Genomic DNA, 11187 nt, shown 5'->3' on the forward strand with positions numbered 1-11187 from the left:
GATTTTGGATCAGATTAGTAGCAAACGGTTTGCTTCTTCTTTGATGTGATTCAGTTTCGGCACCGACATTTTCTGCTCTGCCACCTTTCCGTGCTCTTCCTGTTTACTCGGCTCCCAGGAAAACCACTGACTCGAGAAGAAAACGCAAACCCCAGTGGCTTTCTTAAAGTGTGACACAACATTCGCTGGTTGCGTTAGAAGGAGTAACATAATTTTCAATTAGATATTTCGTTTCTTTTGGAAGATAAACAAGATTTAAAAACTCACACGCAGCAACAACTTATAAATAACTACAATCAATAAATAAATATCAGTGCCCTGCAGCGTGGTGGTGTTATCTTGATGTGTCTGCTGCGCTTGCCCTTCTAGGCTGTAGTGGCCGTGGGTTTGGAAGGTGCTGGCAAAGAAGTCTTGCTGTGTTGCTGCAGTGCATCTTGTAGGTGGGGCACACTGCTGCCATTGTGTGTCGGTAGTGGAGGGAGTGAACTTTTATGCATAACAAGCGAATGAAGTGGGATGTTTTGAGCTGGATAGTGCCAAACGTCTGGAGTGCTGTTCAAGTTTCATTCACCCAGGAAACCAGGTGCTCCGGTTTCCTCCCAAAAGATGAGCAGGTTGGTGGATTGGCCATGCTAGATTGCCCCTTGGTCCCCAAGGTGTTTGTATAGGCAGATTAGTGTGGTGCATGCGTGGCGCCGCGGGGAAAGGTCCTGTGTGCGATTCTCTGTCGGAGAGTCGGTACAGACTCGATGAGCAGAACGGTCTCCTTCAGCACTGTCGGAATTGTATGATTCTAAGGTCATTTGACTGTGTTAGAAATTCTCTGTGGGGAAAAAAATGGAAAGCTGTGTTTGTAGAACTTACGCCATTGGGTTTATTGCAAAGTAAATGTTTTTTTTATTGTAGCATGATGAAAATACTTGGATCTTGTAAATAAACAGTCGGGATATTCGTGGGGAGTCTCGAAATATGCTTTTGTTTCATCTTTGTAGATCATCCACTGTGAAGGGGAGATAATATTGCCGAGGAAGAAAACGGCATTGTGACTTGCACAATTGCAAATATCACGTAAAAGAAATCCAGGCTTAACTGGGATTTGAAGGCCAGACCACCTGTGTACGAGAAACGCGCTTTCAACAACTAAACTACACAGGCTCTCTGTAAGGTCAAATACTGGAAAAACGTTCTCGATCTTGTGGTATTTGTGAAAAAAAGTGATACTAACAGTGCATATGCACACTGATTTGAAACCAGGATATGCCTGCTACTACGCAGGCGCTTTAACCAACGTTGCCACAGAGCCTGACATTGCTACCCGTGGTACAGCGGTATGCTGGAAATATGTTCCAGATCTGGTGGTATTTGTGAAAAAAGAGATACGACCAGTACTGGAAAGTATCCGGGAAAATAGAGATTGTTCACATTTCAGATGCAGACCTTACACGGGAACAGCCGTTTCTCTCTCCACAGATGCGATGTGATCTCGGATAGATTATTAAAAGAAAAATAATTGAATCCTACAGTGGCCCATCGAAACTGCACCGATTTCCCTGCAAACCTTTCAAATCCGCCTTTCCCCGACATTGAACAAGCACATCAGCGGGAATCGCACACATGACTCAGTGAAACTCTTCCGCTAAACATTGAGCGGTTTATCGTGAGCTGGTTCTATTTACTGTTTTCAGACACACATCTGGTATAAAAGTAGCCGTGTTCGGGGTGTGATTCATGCACACAGTTTTCTGCTCTGAAGGCAGACAGGCCCCTTCTGTGGCGCGAGATGACTTTCATTAAATACTTCATTCATACGAGATATGTTTGTCGCCGACCCGGGAAGAATATATTCTCCAAATTAATCACCTTTGAGTAATTGGCGATGAATTCATTCTGGAGCCACTGCAGTTCATGTTGTGCGTGTGCGCACACACTGCTGTTCGGGAGGGATTTCTCGGATTGTGAACCATCGGAACGGCAATATGTTTCCAAGTCAGGATGATGTGCGTCTCGGAGTGGAACTTCGAGGTCGTCGTTGTTTCTCTGCATCTGCTGGCCTTGTGTTGCAAGGTGAGAGATTTCCCTGGGTTCGGATGGTGCCTCGCGAAGAAACAAATCGTGAACGCAGCGCCTTAGACCGCTCGGCCACCCAGACTATAGGCCAAAGTGTAAAATCTCTGCACAAATCGATTTGAATTCCATCTTTATTGTTATGACATTTAAAACTCTGTTTCCCCATTGACTGATTGACGGTAAACTGATCACTTATTTTAAGGTTCACGGACAAAGGTGAAGGTAAGACTCAGAGTTCCACAGGTTTAAGGGCTGAATAGTCCAGCACCATTCCATATTCTTCATACAAATGAGAAACTCGAGCTGGCAATCGATTCAAATCAGGACACTAGCTTTGGGTAGAGGTTTGCCACCATGAAAACATATGGTTTCAGAGGCTCCAAAACAGACGTCAGCTTCATTTGCGGCATTAGTGGCAGATTTTGTTTTTCCAGAATCGGTCGTTCCCCCATGAAAATTAGCGCCGGGCTAGGTGGAATGGTCATGTTAAATTGTCCATTAGTATCAAGAGTATTAGTGTGTTAAATACGTGGGGTTACTGGGATAGGGCCTGCATGGGATTGTTGTTGGCACAGGCTCGATGGGTCGAATGGCCTTCTGTACTGTAGATGTTCTGTGAAGTTCGGGGCCGCAATTTCACTTCTCTGAGAATATTGATGACTGTTCTCTGATTGCATTACAACTTCTAACCAGTTAATGCCTGTTTGAGAACTGACCTTGAATAGGGCTGACATTGAAACGGTTCATATTGAATTAGTTACAGCAAATTGATTATTTAAAAGGTGTTAATACAATGCTTTTAGAGACTGTCATAGATTTGTTCAGTAATTTTATGAATCTATTTGGAGCGGGTGCAGTTGGTCAGGATATTGCTTGGCCAGCTCCGCGGCAACAGTAGCTCCATTCCTGTCCAGATGTCTTGACGCAAACAGTAAATCCAATTTATTATTCACTGCTGCCATCTCTGGCTGAACGCAAGTTGTGCAACAAGGTCGCGATTCATTCAGAACCCTTTTGGATTGGAGTGAAATCACATCAACATGGTTCTTACCGAATAAAATGACTGCAAAACATGATATTAATCAAATTCCATGTTCCAGAGATCTGCTTTCTGATTGGGCGATCCTGCTCACCCCGATCTATGGAAAATGTAAGACTCCCAGAAATACAATGTCGGCTATTGGATTCCATAATCTCTGATTTCTATGCCACTTCGTTGCTTGTTTGTTCATTCCGTAAATACAGAGGGAGTGGCAGAGTCAGGTGAGCGATGGTGGTGCAGTGGTGACTGTGCGAGCATTTGACCGAGTGCCAGTTCCTGACCATCACAGTGGTGACTCATTTAATTAGCAATCGCATTCAGAACAGAAGCGGGTCACTCCTAAAACTAAATTCACTGAATATTCTTAGTATCAATGAGTTACGAACGGAAAATCCAGCTTCAATTTCCTTCAATGTTTCAATGCAACAACAGGCCTCAATCCATGAGTTCTCAGTCAGAAACAACAGTAAAAAAAGTAAGTTAAACAGTCCGGAAATACGATGCAAGCCAAGTTCAGTTTCCAAACTGTGCTATGGACACGCCTGGTGTGTGATGAAATCAGCAACTCAGGTAGTTCTGTAATTATATCTAATGAAAATGACGAGCCCTGAAGTAGAGCAAGTGATAGTGATATAGTGGTGAGCAGAGCTCCCTTCCAAACAGTTGACCCGTGTTCGATTCCCGTCTTTTGCATTGATCATTTATTTAGAACTTTATCCACTGTCTCTTGCGTTTCAAAGCATGTGGGCACAAACAGTTCGAACGCAATATTTGCCGCTCATGAAATGAAATTGATTTAAATGTTTCAATTTTATTTTTTTCGGACGTTAAATTCGGCTTCAATTTCTACTGAAAAAAAAATTGAAATAAACTAAAAGTCTCTCAACTAATAAATGAATTCTCAATCAAAGAACAAAGAACAAAGAACAGTACAGCACAGGAAACATGCCCTTCGGCCATCCAAGCCTGTGCCGCTCCTTGGTCCAACTAGACCAATCGTTTGTATCCCTCCATTCCCAGGCTGCTCATGTGACTATCCAGGTAAGCCTTAAACGATGTCAGCGTGCCTGCCTCCACCACCCTACTTGGCAGCGCATTCCAGGCCCCCACCACCCTCTGTGTAAAAAACATCCCTCTAATATCTGAGTTCTACTTCGCCCCTCTCACCCTGGGCCCGTGACCCCTCGTGAACGTCACTTCTGATCTGGGAAAAAGCTTCCCACCATTCATCCTATCTATCCCCTTCATAATCTTGTACACCTCTATTAGATCTCCCCTCATTCTCCGTCTTTCCAGCGAGAACAACCCCAGTTTACCCAATCTCTCCTCATAGCTAAGACCCTCCATACCAGGCAACATCCTGGTAAACCTTCTCTGCACTCTCTCTAACGCCTCCACGTCCTTCTGTTAGTGCGGCGACCAGAACTGGACGCAGTACTCCAAATGTGGCCTAACCAGCGTTCTATACAGCTGCATCATCAGACTCCAGCTTTTATACTCTCTACCCCGTCCTATAAAGGCAAGCATACCATATGCCTTCTTCACCACCTTCTCCACCTGTGTTGCCACCTTCAAGGATTTGTGGACTTGCACACCTAGGTCCCTCTGTGTTTCGATACTCCCGATGACTCTGCCATTTATTGTATAACTCATCCCTACATTATTTCTTCCAAAATGCATCACTTCGCATTTATCCGGATTAAAATCCATCTGCCACCTCTCCGCCCAATTTTCCAGCCTATCTATATCCTGCTGTATTGCCCGACAATGCTCTTCGCTATCCGCAAGTCCAGCCATCTTCGTGTCATCCGCAAACTTGCTGATTACACCATTTACACCTTCTTCCAAATCATTTATATATATATCACAAATAGCAGAGGTCCCAGTACAGAGCCCTGCGGAACACCACTGGTCACCGACCTCCAGCCAGAAAAAGATCCTTCGACCACTACCCTCTGTCTCCTATGGCCAAGCCAGTTCTCCACCCATCTAGACTTTTCTCCTTGTATCCCATGAGCCTTAACCTTCTGAACCAACCTGCCATGTGGGACTTTCAAAGAAAAAGATACCAAAAAGAGGGAGACGAACAGATTTCAGCTCACACACTGCTCTGCATAATCTAGCTGCCTATTGAAGTTACTACAAATATTTCTGAGGTGGGTAAATCATTCTAACAGACAAACGTCTGTCGTGGCCGAGCAGTTAAGGTGTTGATCTCGACACCCAGTACGGATTCCACGCGCAGGGCAGAAACGTGTTCGCAGCGGTTCCCTTTGAAATGTTTAATTAGCTCTTCCAGGGCAGCCCATGAGAATGAATCGTAATTTTCAGTGGTCTTTTTTCTATAAAGATCTGGATCTGTGCTGTGGGCCGGGAGCAGGAAGTTGGTATTGCAATGGGCACCAGTGTGTTCTGACCTAGCATCTACAAGATGGGCCGAATGGCTTCTGTGCTGTAAATTCCATGAGAAAAATCATGGCGTGAGAGGAAAGAAACATAGCAGCAAAAGAGCAAAACGTGGTCTCATGTCAGAGTAAGATTCTTATGTAATGGCACATAAAACAGAAGAAAAGCAAGTCACCAGAATACGTTGAATGAATGAGAATTTCAAAATGCTGCTTCGATTATATGACATCGTGTTCATTCAAACAAATTGCAACAAGCTGGGCGTCCGGTATTCCTGGTGAGAACAGTTTGGGAATGGAAGGAGCAGGTGAAACGTAGGGAGGAATAGTCATTGGAACGTTAGTGAAAGAGGTTTTTGAGAACAATAAGACATCAGTGGAAATTCCAAGTTAGAATTGATTTCAAAATTTCTGGATTAAGTGGCCACTTTGCCAAGGATTCTAAACACGAGCGATAAATTGGTGGAATATATTCAGAGATTAGAGAATTTTGCAAACAAATCGATGTTTCTTTTAAAAATCGTCCAATAATTGGGGCCCGCACTAATATTTGCGGACGTGGAGTGAATTCTACCATGGCAGCTGGTGAAATTTAAATTCACTGATTTGATCAATCTGGAATTGAAAAACTGGTCTCAGTAATGGCCGCCTTGAAACTACCGTCGATTGTTATAAAACTTCATCTGGTTCACCAGTGCACTTTAGATAAATAAGTCTGCCCGCCTTGCCTGGTCTGGCGTACATCTGTCTCCAGACACAGAGCAATGTGGGTGACTCTTACTTGCCCTCTGAAGTGGCCGAGTAAGCCACTCTCAGTTGAAGGGCAATTAGGGAAAGGCAACAAATGTTGGTCCTGCAGGTGACACCCATAGCCCATAAAAAGTAGTGTCACTGAGAACAAAGGAAAGACCTGGTAAAGTTTTGACTGCTTGCATCTTTCTTTTCTTATAATGACAAGGCTGAGGGGTGGCCTGATGCTGGGCTTTAAATTATTGGAAGATTTTGAAAAAAATCATTTCGATAAAATGGACCAGAGAAGGGCAGAGAATAATGTATCTTACCCTCTCATACGTGTCGTTGATAGTTGGTATATACCTGGACTGCGTGAGGACGGATAATGGAACACATCACACCAACAATTCTGATCTATTTCCCTATTCGCTCAACAGATGATCTGCTCGCACTCGTGTTGATGTGGAAGTGCCGGCGTTGAAAAGGTGGACACAATAAGAATTCTCACAACACCAGGTTAAAGCTGGAATCACGAGTTTTAGGAGAGCTGCTCTTTCATCAGATGAGTTGAGGGAGGTTGACAAACACGACATCGATAGACACAAACACAATAGTACGATAATTACAGATTGGAGTGTGAACAATGGTTAGAATGCGAGACTTTTCAGGGAATCAATTCGTTAAAGACATAGAGAGCAAGGGTGGAGAGAGGGATAATCACCGGTTAAAGAGGTGTGAATTCTCTCAGATCAGGAGAGTATGAAGGATTTTTCAAATTCAGAGTGTATGGTGAGGGTTGTGTGTCCTGTGGCTTGAATCCAAGATCCCAGTTGAGGCTTTCCTCATGCATGTGGAACTTGCCTGTCTGTTTCTGCTCGGCGATTCTGCTTTGTCGTGTGTCCTGAAGACAACCGAAGATCGGAGGCTGAGTGCCCTTGACTGCGGAAGTGGTGCCCGATTGGAAGACAATACTGCAGCTTGGTGAGGCTGCACGCACTTTCCGATGGTCTCGTGATGAGGATTCGGCACTTTCACCGCCGTGGCCTGTGTTCGATTCCCAGTCAGGCAAGTTACTTTACATTCCCAAAACAAAGGAACTTCTTCCCAAAAGAAATTTGGCATGTCAGCTATGACTCTCACCAACGTTTACAGATGCAACAAAGAAGCATTTTTTCTGATTCTATCACAGTTTGGAACGGATCCTGCTCTGCCGAATGCCGCAAGGAACTACAACATGTTATAAATGTAGCCCAATCCATCACGCAAAACAGCCTCCCATCAATTGACTCTGTCGACACTTATCGCTGCCTCGGCAAAACAGCCAACATAATTAAGGACCCCACGCACCTCGGACATTCTTTCTTCCACCTTCTTCAGTCGGGAAAAAAGATACCTAAGCCAGAGATCACGTACCAACCGACTCAAGAACAGCTTCTTCCCTGCTGCTGTCAGATTTCTGAATGGACTTGCCTTGCATTAAGTTGATCTTTCTCTACATCCTATCTATGACTGTAACACTACATTCTGCACTCTCTCGTTTCCTTCCCTATGAACGGAATGTTTTGTCTGTAGAGCGCACAAGAAGCAATAATTTTCAATGTATGGCTGATACATGTGACAAAAATAAATCAAATCAAATCAATTCAAATGAAACAACTGATCAGATCACATCAGACTCTGGCGAAAAGCTTGCGTTTGCGCTGCAGGGATTACGTGGTTCTATGTTGCAGACACTGCTTGGAAATCTGTTTTGTTTTCGAATCCGTGGCCGAACCATGGACAGTAGAGCTTTATTTGAGCTTCTTAAAATTATCATCGGAGACACAGAATAATTAATTACAACTTCATGAGTTCAGAATCGGGTTGGAAACTTGATTCATTTTCCAGTGGCTCACAGAGATATGCCCTGATAAGATTTTAACTGAGGCAGCTTTGAACAAATGAAACAATATCAAACAACTGATGAGACGGTAAAAGCCACAGAAATAATCTTTCCACGATTATGTGAGATTGGGGATGATAATTTCCGTTTTTGCTCAATCCGCACCAACCTCGGGCAAGACAGAAGACACTAGAATTAAAGAAAAGCATCTGAGCTGTAAAGCACTTTGGAAGTTCCAGCGGGTTGGAGAAAAAGACGCTTTTAGAGACAAGATAAAAGCAAAATACTTCCGATGCTGGAATCTGAAACAACAAATATCTCAGCATGTCTGACAGCATCTGTGGAGAGAGACCAGCTGAGATTGTCCAGCATGTTCAGGTTTCAAGACACGCCGTCTTTCCTCCAGAATTAATAAGAACATGCAGTTTGAAATGAACGGCAAACGCGCCTTTCTGTCTCCACCTGATTCTTGTTTTTTTCATGCATCCATCTCATTCTCTTTCCTGGTAATCCAAAAGTCGGTTGGTTAAAACCGCTGTTTGCTGCATTAAATGGTCCTCCGAATTGCGGAAAAGAACTGATCTCGTCAGAACTCAGTTGTCGCTCTGAAAGTGTAAGTGGCAAGTGTACAAGATGCGAATCATCATTTCCTCGTTAGTTTAGTGGTTAGTATCCCCGCCTGTCACGCGGGAGACCGGGGTTCAATTCCCCGACGAGGGGTTTATCGCATTTTTGTTATGTCAGGTTGTTGTTGAACAACCTGTGTTGCTCTCTGGCTTTGAAAATATAAAATAAAGACTGTCAAGGAAAGAAGCACTCAAAAATGCAAATCCTTACATTTTTACGGACACGTTTCGTGACCTGAGATCAACGTTCGTTCAATTCATCGGCATTTTGGCTCACATTTGATGTGGCGATACCAATGTTTGGGTGGGGTCCTTGAAGGTGGCAGATCATCTTGAGAGAGCAGTTAATGAAGCAAATATTTTCCTAAGTTGTCTGAATCGTCGATTGGATACATGCGTATGGAGGTCATGTTGAGCTTTTAAATACCCCAGATAGGCCTCATCTTGAGTACCGCAACCGCTTCTGGGCACCACATTTGACGAAGGTTGTGAAGGCATTGGAGAAGGTATTTGGACACAGCGTTTGATAGGCTTGAGGGGTGAATAGTCCAGCACCATTCAATATACCCACCTTTATAATCCCATGAGAAACTCGAGCTCGCAATTTCAGCAGTTGTTTGAAAAAAAGTTCCATCAACGAATGTAGACAGGCAGGAGGAGATACCTGTACCTCAATGATCAGACAACGTGGGAAATGACTTTTGTGTTCCGATGGTCAGTGTTCTGTGTGAAGCTGGGAGGGGTTTGACTTTTCCAATTAATTTGTAACCCTTCAGTTAGTTCTTTATGGAGCTGTTTCAAGGGGCGTTTCCGAGTCAGGAATGTTGGAAATGATCTTTAGTTTTCTGAATGTTACAAACCAAAGTCTCATCTGCTTCTCAGGAGGAATGCTCAGTGAGCTGGGGCAGGTCGAACAATTTCCTGTCCTTCCTTTGATTATCTCCAGGCTTGTGGGTAAGGTGCTTGTTGACAGGTGCAGTATTGCAGTGAGGAAAAGAAAAAGAGAATGGGACAAAGTCACAAACTTGTTTGGCTGCAGGTTTTACTGAATGGAGTTTGTGTTTTTCACTTGGTGAGGGTCACTGACTGCATGTGATTGTGGAGTATGCAGAGGATGGTGACACATGTCAGTGAACAGCCAAGTCTGAGGATAATAGCGAGAGTCATGCAATACAGAAGAGGCGCCTCAACTCATCAAGTCTGCACCGAGAAACCTACATTAAATCTACACCAATCCTACTTTCCAATACGTGGCCCATAGTCCTGAAAATTATGACATTTCAAGTGTTCATCCACATACTTTGTAAACTTAGTGACATTTTCCTGCCTCTACTATCTTCCCAGGCATTGCAATCCAGACTCTCACCAAGCATTGGATGAAAAAAATGTGTCCCTCAAATCCCCTCTAAACCTCCTGTCCCTCAACTTAAAATACTACCCCTTGTTATCAACACTGAAATTGAGAGGAACAGCTGCTTCCTATCCACCTTGTCCATAACCCTCATAATCTTATACACCTCAATCAAGTCTCCCCTCAGCCTTCCTTGCTCTAAAGAAAACAACCCGAGCCTAAATAGTTTCCCTTCCAGTCAACATCCAGGTGAATGGCCTCTTCACCCTCTCCAGTGCAATCATATGCTTCCTATAGTGATTTGACCAGAACTGCAATCAGTACTTCAATTGTGGCCTCAGCAAATTTTTGTACAGCTCCAACATTGCCTTGCTGCTCTTGTAATCATACACTAATGCTCCATTCCTCACGCTCCATGTATCTTCACGACTCACAGAGTAAAAGGCTATTTCGATGTCGAAAAATATTACGTACGTTGCTGGAGCATTCCCTTGTATTTTCTGGGACCTGGGAATCTGTGGATCATCTTCGAATCGAATGAAAAATAACATTGTCACTGTACTTACTCACACGATCCTAACGTCAGCGGCAGCAACCATCAGTTGACCGCGTGGCCTAATGGATAAGGCGTCTGACTTCGGTATTTCTCATGGTGGCATCAGAAGATTGTAGGTTCGAATCCTGTCGCGGTTGCTTTATATAGAAATCTGGTGCATCTTCCTGGGAACCTCGTTCTTTCGTGTCAGATGAAGTCCATTTTTGCTTCCAAACATTGCACCGCTCTTTCTCAGAATACATTTCCTTGTTATCTTGTCAATTAAATTCAGACTCATGCTAATAATTTTACCTCCGAACAATTCCACAGTATCTGTTTGAATTGGATAAATTATTGATTTTCTCAACTCGAAGCAAATGCTTTGTTTCAATCGGTTTAATGAAATTCTGTGGAGGGAATTCTAATCTGCTCGGAAGAGGTTTAATAATGAGCTGAATGAACTGATTTTGTTTACAGGGATGAAAGTTCATGCCACTGGACTGGTAATCCACGGAGTAAATCCCAACAAATTTAAATTCCCTGATTT

At 43.6% G+C, this 11187-nt stretch overlaps 1 non-coding gene across 1 annotated transcript; it reads left to right on the forward strand.

The window, feature by feature from the left end:
* Positions 1-10709: 10709 nt before the first annotated feature.
* trnar-ucg (transfer RNA arginine (anticodon UCG)) lies at positions 10710-10798 on the forward strand. The gene is given in 2 exon segments: positions 10710-10746; positions 10763-10798. It is a non-coding gene; the product is annotated as a tRNA-Arg (tRNA).
* Positions 10799-11187: the final 389 nt, after the last annotated feature.

The sequence above is a fragment of the Mustelus asterias genome, unplaced genomic scaffold (assembly GCF_964213995.1).
Source record: "Mustelus asterias unplaced genomic scaffold, sMusAst1.hap1.1 HAP1_SCAFFOLD_76, whole genome shotgun sequence".
In the NCBI taxonomy this organism is placed as follows: Eukaryota; Metazoa; Chordata; class Chondrichthyes; order Carcharhiniformes; family Triakidae; genus Mustelus; species Mustelus asterias.